The sequence below is a fragment of the Notamacropus eugenii genome, chromosome 2 (assembly GCF_028372415.1).
Source record: "Notamacropus eugenii isolate mMacEug1 chromosome 2, mMacEug1.pri_v2, whole genome shotgun sequence".
NCBI classification, from domain to species: domain Eukaryota; kingdom Metazoa; phylum Chordata; class Mammalia; order Diprotodontia; family Macropodidae; genus Notamacropus; species Notamacropus eugenii.
Genome location: NC_092873.1, coordinates 520,332,049 through 520,345,012, shown reverse-complemented (window position 1 = coordinate 520,345,012; position 12,964 = coordinate 520,332,049). Strand labels below are relative to the sequence as shown.

General features: G+C 40.4%; 1 pseudogene; it reads left to right on the top strand.

Annotated features, from left to right (window-relative positions):
* The window catches only part of LOC140523240 (cytochrome P450 2J2-like), a 32,493-nt pseudogene extending 20,281 nt beyond the window's left edge, over positions 1 to 12,212 (top strand).
* The last annotated feature ends 752 nt before the right edge of the window (positions 12,213 to 12,964 follow it).

The following is a 12,964-nucleotide window of genomic DNA, read 5'->3' as shown; positions in this document are numbered from 1 at the left end:
AAACCCATTGATCCAGCAATAGCACTAGTAGTTCTATATGTCAAGTAAGTCATAAAAAAGGGGAAAGGATGGGCATGTATGAAAATATTTATAGCAGCACTTTTTGTGGTGGCAAAGAATCAGAAACTGAGGGGATGTCCCTGATTTGGGAAATGGCTGAAGAATTTGCGGCATACAAATGTAATGGAATTCTATTGTGCTGTAAGAAATGACAAGATAGATTTCAGAAAACCCTGGAAAGATTTATATGCTCTGATGCAAAGTGAAGTGAGCAGAAACAGAACAGTATGCGTAGTATCCACGATGTTGTGCCATGATCATCTCTAATTGACTTAGCTCTTCACAGCCAAACAATGATACAAGACAAGTCCAAAAGACTCATGCTGGAAAATGGTTCACATCCAGATAAGGAAGTGATGGAATCTGAATGCAGATGGAAGCAGACTATGTTCACTTTCTCTTTTAATATGATTTTGGATTTTCTTCCTTTTGTTCTGTTGATTCCTTTACAACATAAATATCATGGAAATACATTTCACTTGAGTTTACATATATAAACTATATCAAATGGCTTACAATCTTAGGGAGGATGGAGTGGTGGGAGGAAAGGGAAAATTTGAAGCTTAACATTTTACATTAAGAAATAATATTTAAAATTGTCTTTATAATTGGAATAAAAACAATATTTCAAAGGAAAAAAAGAAATTGAAGCTCTGATTCTTAGGAAGTTACTGTATTCTTGGGTGTTAAAGGGAAGCCCAAGGTCTGCCAACTTGGCCTTCACAAGGCTGCATTGAGGGTGCAGCTTCTCATGCTTGGAAACAGCTATAATTATTCTTTTTGTATTAACCAACTGATCCTCATGTTTTTCATTTAAGGATAACATCCATTCTAGTTTTAATGAAGAAAACTTGGTTGTCTGCACCCTGGAGCTCTTCTTGGCTGGAACAGAGACAACTTCAACCACTCCGAGGTGGGCATTGCTGTATATGGCCCTTTATCCAGAGATCCAAGGTACAGTGATGGCTCCAGGCTATGCATCCCTGTAGAATTCTGCCTAGAAGTGTTCCCATTTATGTAGAGTTTGAAAGTTTGCCAAACATTTTACATATATCATCTTCTTTTAGTTCTCATTGGAAGAGAGTAATAATTACCATTTTTCACAATCATGGTTTCAGATCCACGTAAGATAGTAATTGTGGTCTAGGGCAGTGGAGACTGTATAGAATTTGGAGTCAGGAAGATGTGAGTTCAAATCACGTCTCAGGCACAATCTAACCATGTGACCCTGAGCAAATCACATAATTTCTCTCAGCCTCTGAGTCTTCATCTGTAAAATGGAGATAATAATAGCCCTTACATCATAGAAGTGGAATGAGAATCAAGCAAGAAGACAAACATAAAGTGCTCTTACAGAGCACTTTATAAAATGTTATATAAATACCAGATATTAATTTAATGTCAATTTTTATTTTAATGCATTATAGCTACTTTTTATTGGAAAGGTATGTGATAATAAGCAATATTTTAAAATGTATTTGCATCCTATTAAATATGATAAATCTATATAGATTTCAAAATAGAAATACTTAAGTGAAGGACTTATTATTAGTTCAATCTACAAAAGGTCCTTTAGATTTAGAATTGGAAGGCATTTCAGAGGTGGTAAAATTCAGTTGAGGCTCAGACAAAATAAGCAATTTTCTCAGGGTCTCACATAGGGAGTTTCTGAGGAGTGATTAAATGCAGATCATCCTGAATCCAAAGCCAGGGCTTCTCCTCCAGGGACCCCTATTTGCTTCTCCTTCAGGAGATCAATGTCCTGAAAGCCAAGGCATGATCAAACGTTCTATTTCCTTGACTAGCATACTGTGACATGTCTCATACCTTAAGCTAAAGATCAGAATGAGGATCCATGGAACAAATATGGATTTGCAAATCCCTAGTAATAACTACTTAGAGGAACCCACAGTTCTCAGTTTAGAAACTTCTGGACTAGACACATTCAGGTTCCCCTACACAGAATGGAATGTCCCTTCTACCTACCTGAGGCAATAACCCAAAGTAACATTCTTAGCAACCATTTAGCATCATGGAAATCAAATCAAGAATTTATTATGTGCCTACTATATATCAAGCACTGGAGGCACAAGTACAAAGAATGAAGCAATGCTTCCCTCCTTATAAGGATCTGGGGGTGACTGAAAACTTAATTAGGGGTCAGGAGTTTGCTTTCTAGTCCAGGCCTCCCTTCTCAGAAGTCATAAGACTTTGAGCAAGGCATTTCAGTCAGTAAATGAACATTTATTAAGTACATACTGCATGCTTAAGACAATGCTAAGTATTGTTGTTTATCCTTCATTCTCATGGAGGAGCAGGGCATCAGGAAAGTGATGCGTGACTGACAAGTGAATTGGATTTAAGTGAGGGAGGGCTGTGTAAAGTCACCAGCCTCACTTTCTCCTCCAGAGTCATTGGAATCCAGTGGCAAGATATAAATAAGGATGACAGAAGACTGCCACCCCCGTGCCCCCAGCCCAAGTATTAATACAAAGAAAAGCAAAATAAAACCACAACTACAACCAACCAGACCCTGTTCTCAAGGAGTTCATAGTCTAATGGGAGAGATGACATGAGAACAGCTGTGGGCAAAAAGGATACAGGCAGAATAAACAGGAGGAAGTCAACAGAAGCAAGATGGTTCTCTGACCCTCAGCTTCCTTAAAAAATACCATGGACTTAAGGGAGACATGATGGCAACCTACAAGTATTCAAAGGACTCTTGTGTAGAAGAGGGATTCAACTTACTCTGTTTGACACTTGTGGGTAGAAATCATTACAATGTAATTTGCAGGAATCCTAATTTGGGCCCGAGGTAAGAAAGACCTCTACATAATCCTCTAATGCCTCCTCTTAATGTTGAAGTGACCTTGGATCTCAAAGTCTATGTTAGTGGACTGGATGGTTCCTGCAGGTTCTACCATGATGGAAAGGCAAGTTCTTGAAAGACACTCTCTTTTGCCTCTTTTTTGTATCCCCAGGGCTTAGAACAGTGCTTAACACATAACAGGCTTTGAAAAAGTGTTCATTAAACTGAAAGGCATAGAGCATACTCCCAACAGTTGGGACATACATGCTGAAGCTCAGCTTAGCTAAGTACCAAACAGCTCATCCCAGGAGGAGGAACAATGGGAGCTGAATTCTAAAGCCATAACATCTCTCAACACAAAGAATGATACAGAACAAACTGCAGCTCAACAGTGACTGCTTCCACAATGACCATGGCAGAATGATGGGAAATGGACTGAGAATCACATTGGTTCTAAGAATCATATTGTCAACAAGCAGCAAATTAGCTATGTGATATATATCTGTGTGTGTATTATTATTATACATTATATATCACATAGATCTAAATGTATTGATATTCCATTTCTCTCTTTGCCTTCCTTGTCTGTCAATCTCTTGACTCCTCAGTGCCCTCCCTGGCCATCACCCTTGCACTAGTCACACACTTTTCCTTTTCCTATCTTGACCCCTTGGTGAACCAGTTCAATCTAGACTTGCCCCATTATGGAATCATCTGTCTTGCCCTGTGAAGCCTCAAGCTTCATTCACTTTCACCATCACAGGCCTTCACTCTCACTCATGTGATGTTAAAGTAAAGTAAAGAAAAAAAACTGTGTCCACTACAAATTTATCTTACAAGATCTCATAATTATTGCTGTAAGACATCTCCCTAATTAACTAATTTTCCTATTCATTGCAGCATCTCTTTCAAATCTTTTCATCCCTTCTCAAGAGAGCATGGTTCCTTCTCCCCCTAACACTTTCTGATAAACTGGCCTCATATTTTACTCCCAATAAGTATATTCATATATGTGATATTTTATATTATTTCCTTCCAATTATATGTTAACACAATTTTTAAAGGTCTGAGTTTCAAATTATATCTTTCCCTCCCCCCTTCTTTCTTCCTAAGATGGTAAATAATCATATGTAGTTTATGCATGTATAGTCATATGGAACATTTTCATATTAGTATTTTATAGAAGAATAAAATGAAAGAAATAAAGAAAGTGAAAAATATCTTGCTTTAGTCTGTATTCAGACAATATCAGATCTTTCCCTAGAGACGGATAGTATGCTTCATCGTTAGCTGTTTGGGATTGTATTGGATCATTGTATTGTAGAGGATAGCTGTCATTCACAATTCTTCATCATATAACATTGCTGTCACTATCTACAACATTCTCCTGGTTCTGCTCAATTCACTTTGCATCAGTTCATTTTACTGTAAAACTTGAGGCTGTTCACCTTGAGCTTCTTCTTCTTACCTCCTCATCTCATACCAGAAGCCTTTTCCCAGTACTGCCTCCTTCACCCCTATCTCATATGAAGAGATGACCCTTCTCATTTCCAAGATCATCTCTGCTAGATGGACAAGTGATTGCAGACTGTCATCTCCATCTTTCTCACTCTCTCCTTTATCTCTAATCACCTCTTGTCAACTGACTACTTCCTTACCACCTACAAACATAATCTGTCTCACCTATCCTGAAAAAAAAAACACCCGATCCATCCCCACTAATTGTTATCCCACATTGGGGCTCCCTTTTTGTGACTAAACTCCTTGAAAAAGACAGAGATGTGTTGACTTCCCTTCATCTTACTCTTCTTAATTCTCTAGTCTGTCTTCCAATTTTATCATTCAACTGAAACCAGCCTTTTCAAAGTAACTAATAATCTCTTCAGGGGAAGCTAGGTGGTGCAGTGGATAGAGCACCAGTGCAGGAGTCTGGAGGACCTGAGTCCAAATCTCACCTCAGACACTTGACACTCACTAGCTGTGTGACCTTGGGCAAGTCACTTAACCACAATTGCCTCACCCTGGATCATCTCTAGTCATCCTGACAAATATCTGGACACTGGATTCAGATAGTTCCAGAAGAGAAGTGAGGCTGGTAACCTTCACAGCCCTCGCTCATTCAAAGTCAAGTGCAAGTCATGTCATCATTTTTCTGATGGCATGGTCTTCTTTGGCAACAAAGGACAAGCAAACACACAATAATCTCTTCATTGCCAAACGGAAAGGTGTTTTCTCAGTCTTCATTCACTTCAACCCCTCTTTCACTTATTCAATCACCATTTTTCTCCTTGATTCTCTCTTCTCTCTAGGTTTTCATGACATGCTTTCTTAGTCCTCCTTTTATCTATCAGACCAGTCCTCAGGCTCCTTTGCTGGATCTTAGTGTAGGTCACACCTGAATCCAGGTCACATATATAGCTATTCCAAAGGGCTCTGTCCTGTGCCTTCTTCTCTTCTCCCTCTAGAGTATTTCACTTGGAGATTTCATCTACTTCTGGGGATTCAATTGTCATCTCCATGTTAATAATGAAGCATATTTATTTAGCTCTAAACTACCTGCTGACCTCTAGTGTCTCATCTGCAACCACCTACTGGAAGTCTCAAAATGCATGTCCTAGAGACATGTTGAACTCTTCATGTACAAAGCAGAAGTCATTCTTTTTCCCCTAACCTATCCCTCCCTCCTACCTTTCCTATTACTGTACCAGGTGACACAAATCTCCCAGTGCCTCAGTCTCAAAACCTAGGAGTTGTCCTCAATTCCTCATTATCTCGCTTCCCCTATCCTATTTAATTGGTTGCCAAGACCTGCTTGCGTCCTTTTTGAAACATCCCTTCAATAATTCCTCTCCTCTGACACTATTCCTACCCTGGTCCAGACCCCTATCCCCTCACACTTGGACTATTGCAACAACTTTGCTGGGTCTGCCTGCCTCAAGTCTCTCCCCATTCTAATCTATCCTCCATTCAATCATCATTGAATGATGTCACACTATCACCTGGAGGATCAAATACAAAATGCTCTGTTTGTCATTTAAAGTCCTTTATAAACTGCCCCTCCTTTATTCCCAGTCTTGTTATACTTTACTCCCTGAAACTTATTCTTTCATTCAGTTCCACTGGTCTCTTGACTGTCCCACCAACAAGACTCTCCATCTCTCAGCTCTGGCATTTTCTCTGGCTGTCCCCTTATTTCTGGAATGCTTTTCCTCCTGATCTTTGACTTCTGGCTTCCCTGTCATCCTTCAGTTTCTAGATGAAAGCCCACCTTCTGTTAAGACTTTCTGAATCCTCATTGATCTTAGTGCCTTCCTTCTGTGATTTGTGTTGTGTTCATCCTTCATTTTCGAAGAAGACCAAGACATCAGAGAAATGATGACATGACTTTATTTTCAGTGAGGGAAGGCAGTGTGTTATCTCCAATGTATATCATTATCTCCAATCCTTCTGTGATTATCTCCAATTTATCCTGCAGGTGTCTTTTTGCATGTTATCTCCATCAACAGATTGTGAGCACCTTGAGGTCAGGGACTGTCTTTTGCCTTTCTCTATCTTCTGAATGTTTAATATAGTTCCTGATAACACAGTAGGTACTTAATAAATGCTTGTGGACTTGATTTGAAATATTTTGTTTCATTACAAAGGCTTTATCAGGGATAAGCTCACATAGAGAATCCACATTGTTATTCTTCTAAAATTATCATCTTGTTCTTCAGAAATGCATTCTACATCTCCAAGAGATATGTCTGCTTCCTTTCGGGTAATTTCTATTACCATCTCCAGTCATCCTGATGAATATCAGGTGACTGGACCCAGATGTCTTAGGAGAAGAAAGAGGTTGGTGACCTTGCACAGCCCTCCCTCACTCAAATCAAAGTCAACTGCAAGTCATGTCATCATCTTGATGCCATGGTCCTCTTAGGAAAAAAAGGACAAACAACCTGTGAGTGAAGAGCAAGCAGCTCTTCTCCTGCCTTGTCCTGAGGGAGTGCCATGCAGGTCACTATCCTCAATTCCTCCTCCAGAGTCATCAGAATCCACTGGACCCAGGTGGCTCAGGAGACAAAAGTGAGGTTCGTGACCTCCCCTCTCTCCTGTCCCCTCCTCATGTATTCTTTGATTCAGATCCACTGTCCTATTGACTGTCTCATCAACAAGACCCTCCATCGCATGCTTCTGTGCATTTTCTCTAGCTGTCCCCTTACTCCTGGAAGGCTTTCCCTCATTATCTTTGTCTCCTGGCTTTCCTGGTGTCCTCCAAGTCTCAGATGAAAGCCCATCTTCAAAGAAAAGACTTTCCCAATCTGCCTTAATCCCTCTGTCATAATCTCCGATTTATCTTGCAGATGTCTTGTTTGTATGTTGTCTCCACCATTAGATTATGAGCACCTTTTGGGCTGAGACTGTCTTTTGCCTTTCTCTGTCTTATCAGTTTTTAGTATGGTTCTTGACACATAGAAGGTGCTTAATAAATGCTTGTTCACTTGAAATACTTAATTTCTGTCAACATAGTTCATCACAAATGCTTTGTCAGGGATAAGCTCTCATAAGGATCCAAATTACATTTCTTCTAAAATTACCATCTGGTTCTTCAGAAACTGATCTCTACATCTAATTCACTTGGAGTCTGGGATCATTGGACACTAAATATAAAATTATGTAAATTAAAAAATACATAAATTTAAGACTTTAGGGATAGCCTAGTCTGCCCTGATCATTCTACAAATAGTGAATACAAGGCCCCACAAGATTTTGTGACTTGCCCACGGATATTCAAATAGTGAGGGGTAAAGCTAAAAGTTGAATTCTGGTCTTGTGTTTCTAACTCCAGTATGCTTTCCATGGTACCACATTCCTGGATGTCTGCTCAACAACACAAACATCCTTATTTATCATTAATCAGCCAAGTCTTCACTTTTTCAGGCTATAAAAATTGGAACCTTTGATAAAGTTTCAAGCCAAACTTTCATCTAACCACCGGTGTGGCTGTGGTTCTCCCACATGATCAGAGAAAACACAATCATAGGAGAAAGAAAGTCTTGAGTTCAAATCCACCTAGATGTGTGACTGAATACATCAATTAAATTTTGTCTGCCTGAGTTTCATCTATAAAATGGGAATCATAATAGTGTTGTCCTAGAATTTTTGTGACAATCAAATGAAATAATATTTGTAAATGTTTTGCAAACTTTAAAGCACTCTACAAATGTGAGCTTCTATTTGGGTCCTAAAACACTCTACTTTTCTTTCTAGGCAAAATACAAGCTGAGATTGACAGGGTACTTGGCCAATCGAGGTATTCCACCATGGCTGATAAGGAGAATATGCCTTACACTAATGCAGCCGTTCATGAAGTTCAGAGAATATTCAGAGAATATTATTCCTTTCAATGTGTCCAAGGTGGCCAGGGTTGACACGACAGTGGCTGGATACCATGTGCCAAAGGTAAACTGCTTCCTCTCCAATGAACCTGAATGGGCTCTATGGCTTCCATCTACCCTGGAGTGTGGGGTAGCAGAAGGGGAAAGAAAAAAAACGTTGACTAAAGAACAAAGGTTCTTGGTCTAGAGTGTATGAATTTTGGCTTTAAAAAAATCTATACTTGATATTTTATTTCCATGTAACTGAGTGATTTTTACAAACCTGTGTATGTTATGTTATACTTCAAAAAGAATTATTCTGAGAAAGAGAGCATGAGAATCACCACATGATTGCCAAAGTCATCCATGATAAAAAAGAAATGGTGAAGAAGCTTTGGACTAAAATCTTAAAATCACTGATTCTCACAGTTGGATGAGAAAAAGAAACAATGATCTTGGAGGCAGAGGGACTAGGTTTAAAGTCCAGATTTATTCCTGTGTTAAAATTGCTTAAGTCCACTTAGGTTCCCTATGTGCCTCATCCCTATGTGTAACCCCTGCCTGCGACTCTTTCTTCATTTGAAAAAAGATAGTTTGACAAAGAATTTCCCTTGTAACAACATCACAGTTCAGTGTGATAAACATTTCTTAAGCACCTACTATGTGCTAAGTGTTGTGTTAAGTGCTGCTGAGCTATAGACTTAGGTTTTCTGACCTAAGTTTCATTTCTTTTTCATCTACTGAGTTGATCACTATGTGTAAGACCCCATGAGGAATACAGAGCACAATAATAAGGAGAGAAATAGTTGCCACTTATGCTGTGTTTTAAGGCTTACAGAAACTTTGGAAACATCTCACTTGTTCCTCACCACAACCTTAGGTGGGAGGAGAAGTTTTCATACCCATTGCATAGATAAGAAAATTGAGTCAGGCAGAAGGGAGGTGACCCAGGGTCACATAACTTGTTAGTAAGTATCAGGTATAGGTGATGAGCAAGTGAGGATGAGGGAGAGCTTCTGATAGGATGAAGGGATCATCACAAAAAAAGTGAACATGCTGGGCTGTGAAGGATGGATGGATGGCATTTACAGAGTCCACAGAGATAGGAAAAAAAGGAACACTTAGGGAAATGGAATGAATTAGCCTTTGGACTGAATTGGCCTTAAGTGTAACGGAAGACTTAGCTTAAGTAAGGAGGCAGAGAGACAAATTGGAAGAGTGAGGAGAATGTTGAACTGGGAATCTGGAAGAGCAGGGTTCAAATACTGAGCTGTACAACCCTGGGCAAGTCACTTAAGTCCATTGTGATATAAAATGATAGGAATGACCGCTAAGTCCCTACCAGGTCATGATTTCCTGCATACTGGGAAGCAGAGATTACTCCCAAAATGACATTGGATGATTATGTTTGTTCCAATATCTCCAGGCTGAGAGACAGGGCCACACCTGCTCACTCATGCAAACAGGAAACAAGAAGGCCTGGGCACACCTACTTCACTGCCCTCTTTTCTGCCCCCATCATTGCCTCACCCTCTGAACTCCTCCTATGAAGAAGCTAATGCTAAACCAGGTTATCTGGTTTAATCCTATACAGGTGTGTCTGTATAGTTAGACCCAGGAAGCTGGAGGTTCCAACCCAACAAAGACCAGTAGATAGAGAGCTGGAACTGGAGACAGGGAAAACTGGGTTCAAATTCAGTCTCAGAGGCTTCCTGTGTAACCCTGGACAAGTCATTCCTCCTGTCAACCTCAGTTTCTTCATCTGTAAAAATGAGAAGACTTCTAACCTTCAATCTATAATCCTTTATTTTAACCGACCTGTATAAAGATTTTGATTGGCCTCCCTTATATCCAGTCCTATTGGTTTTTCACAGTATCTGACAACCAGATCAAACCACCATAGATCTTACCATCATTTCTTACAGGACTTCTGAAGGAATTTACTAATTTACAAATACAGGACACACTGCTATCTCACAAGCTTATTCATTTACAACCCAGTTCATAAGAAGGCATTAGGTAGGATGTGATCCCAGATGGTACAGACACCAAGTGGAAGAAAAATCGCCCAGTGATGTTGGGTATCAGCCTTGCCCTTAAGTGGAAGTTTAGAATGAGACAGTTTGGGCTCATCTGGTTCTTCTCCCACTACCTGGGGGACCTACAGTGAGTCAACTTTTCCATGTCTTAGTTTAGTCATCTGTAAAATGAGGAGACCTCTACAATCCCTTCTAATCTTAGATTTGCTACTCTCTAGGACCAGCACTCTTACCTTGTGGTCCATAAACTCTATCCTGTGTTATATTTTGATTAGATTGTGATGGTTGCATTTCCATATAATTGGTTTCTTTTGTAATCAAATATTTTATTTAAATCATTTTTAAAATGTGAGTCTGAGAAGGGGTCTAAAGGCTTTGCCAGCCTTCCAAAGGGATCTGTGACTCCAAAGAGGTTGGGAGCCTCTGCTCTAAGAAGTCCTGAATTCTACAAAAGTCTTGGCTACTAAAAAGCTCTGTGACCTTGACTGGTTCTTTGCCACCCCCAGAACCCCAAACTCCAGGACTCAATTCCCTCTTCTGTAAAATGAGGGCAAGCCAGGTTTCTTCTACTGACTCAATTCTTTTCTCATTTCCAGGATAATCTACTGTCAACCAACTTGACTACCTTGCACAGGGACCACAAGGAGTGAGCTACCTCAGAAACTTTCAACCCAGAACGTTTTCTGGAGAATGGACAATTTAAGAAGAGAGAAGCCTTTCTCCCTTTTTTGATACGTAAGCCACACTCCGTAGGAAGGGGGCTCTAGGCCAAAGGAAACCAAACTTTTTAACAGTAAGAAGCTTTGCAGACTATACCTCTTGAAACCCACAAGCATGTGATGGTGCAGATGCTAGTAACATTCATAGATTGGGAAAACAAATTAAAAATAACAGACCTTCAGATAACTATTTTAAAGTTTATAAGACAGATAACAACCCTTTGGAATTTTACAGTCACCCCATGAGGTAGGTTGTACAACTGTCCATTTTACAAATGAAGAAACTAAACATCAGGGAGGCTGTGATCTGCCCACAATCACAGTTTTGAAGTATCTCAAATGAAATCAGCCCCAGGTCCTGGCAGTCCATCCACAATGTGTGATGGACTCAGCAAATCTCTAGCGTACTTGTATTTTAGTATACAAGTAGCACCTGCAAAGATTTGAAAATAAAACCAATCAGCCACCCTCCAAACCACAGGACAGATGTCTGACCCTGATGTATCTAACAAGACAGTGAGGGCTGGTTTGCATTCTTTGGAGAACAGCTCTGTGGTTGAAGTGGGAAAAGATTCATCCTCAGGTTTGATTTTGCCTGATGGACCCCAGAATTCCCCCAAGCCTAGCCACCACCTGCAAGCTCTGCTCCTTCCCCCTAGATGTCTTAGGGAGACCTTACTTAAAACTCCTGGGCCTCAGATTCCTGATCTCTAATGAAGAGATTGGTCTAGATAACTAACAAAGTTCCTTCTGGCTCTGAATCTATGACTGAAGAATCCCAGGAATTCAGAGCCAGAGGATGTGAGTTTTAATTGTGTGTCTTCCTAGTCATGTGACTTGCAGTGACTGGGACACTCACTGGGCCTGTTTTGTCATCTCTAATAAATGAGGGAGGTGAGGTAGGTGTCCTGTAAGGTCCCCTACACCCTCCAATTCTCAATATTCTGATCCTAAGTAAATACAAGGGATTTCAGGAGGGAGAAAGCCCATGCAACTGGAGGCAGGCTCTGAGCTGAGCCTGGAAGGAAGCTGGGGGTTCAAAAGGGCAGGAGGGAAAAGATGTTGACTTGTCTGGGGAAGCAGTCTTGGAAGGAGATGGGAGGGATTGTAGATGATTCCTGAGGCATCAAATTCTGTTTATTTCCTTCACTATCAAACTTACATTTAAAAATTTTATGTTAAAATTATTTTAAAACATTAAAATAATTTTAAAATTGAATTTCATAACTACAATTTATTAATAACAGATAAATTTTTAAATTTTAATAGATTTCAATTCTTTGGAATTATTAAAATACCATTAGATTTTATTTAAATAATATATAGGTCATTTGTATAGTGCTTTACAGTTTCCCAAGTGTTATCATCCCTGTGGGAGCTCTTTATCTTCTTCTCATCATTTCTTGTTGGGACTGGAAGCTCAAATCTGTGTGGACAGTCTCGGGCAGGTAAAAGTGGGACTTCTAAATCTTAGAGTCTTACGAGGCCCTCCATGAACAGCGGGGGTTCGAGAAGGTCAGACCGAGCTAGCTCGGCTAGCTCGGGTATTTCCGCCTCTCCCCCGGAGATACCTGATGGGTGGAGTCTCCCTGCCCTCGAGGTCGTCCCGGATTGGAGCACACCTAGTTACCTAACAGCACGGTATTGAGATGCAAACTGTGTGGCTGAAGATTAAGTAGGATTGAGGAAGCCTAAAAGCTCTCTTAGCACGTGTGGAGCCAAAGAGAAAAGTAGGGCTCCGCTTCTTTTCTTTCCTCTCTCCCCTCCCCCTCTCTCCCCCGCTTGTACTTCTACTTCCATTCCCTTAAGCTTAACCTTCTTAGGAAATCTCCCCCTCTTCCTCCTAAGAAAGAAGACCCCCTGCACTTGTAACCGAAACCCTGTAATAAAGCTCAACCCCTGTTTGACTCTGGAACGTCCTTTCTCTCATACGTGCATCCGGCGTGGCCAGCCGAAGACCTCGGGAGGACAGGTAAG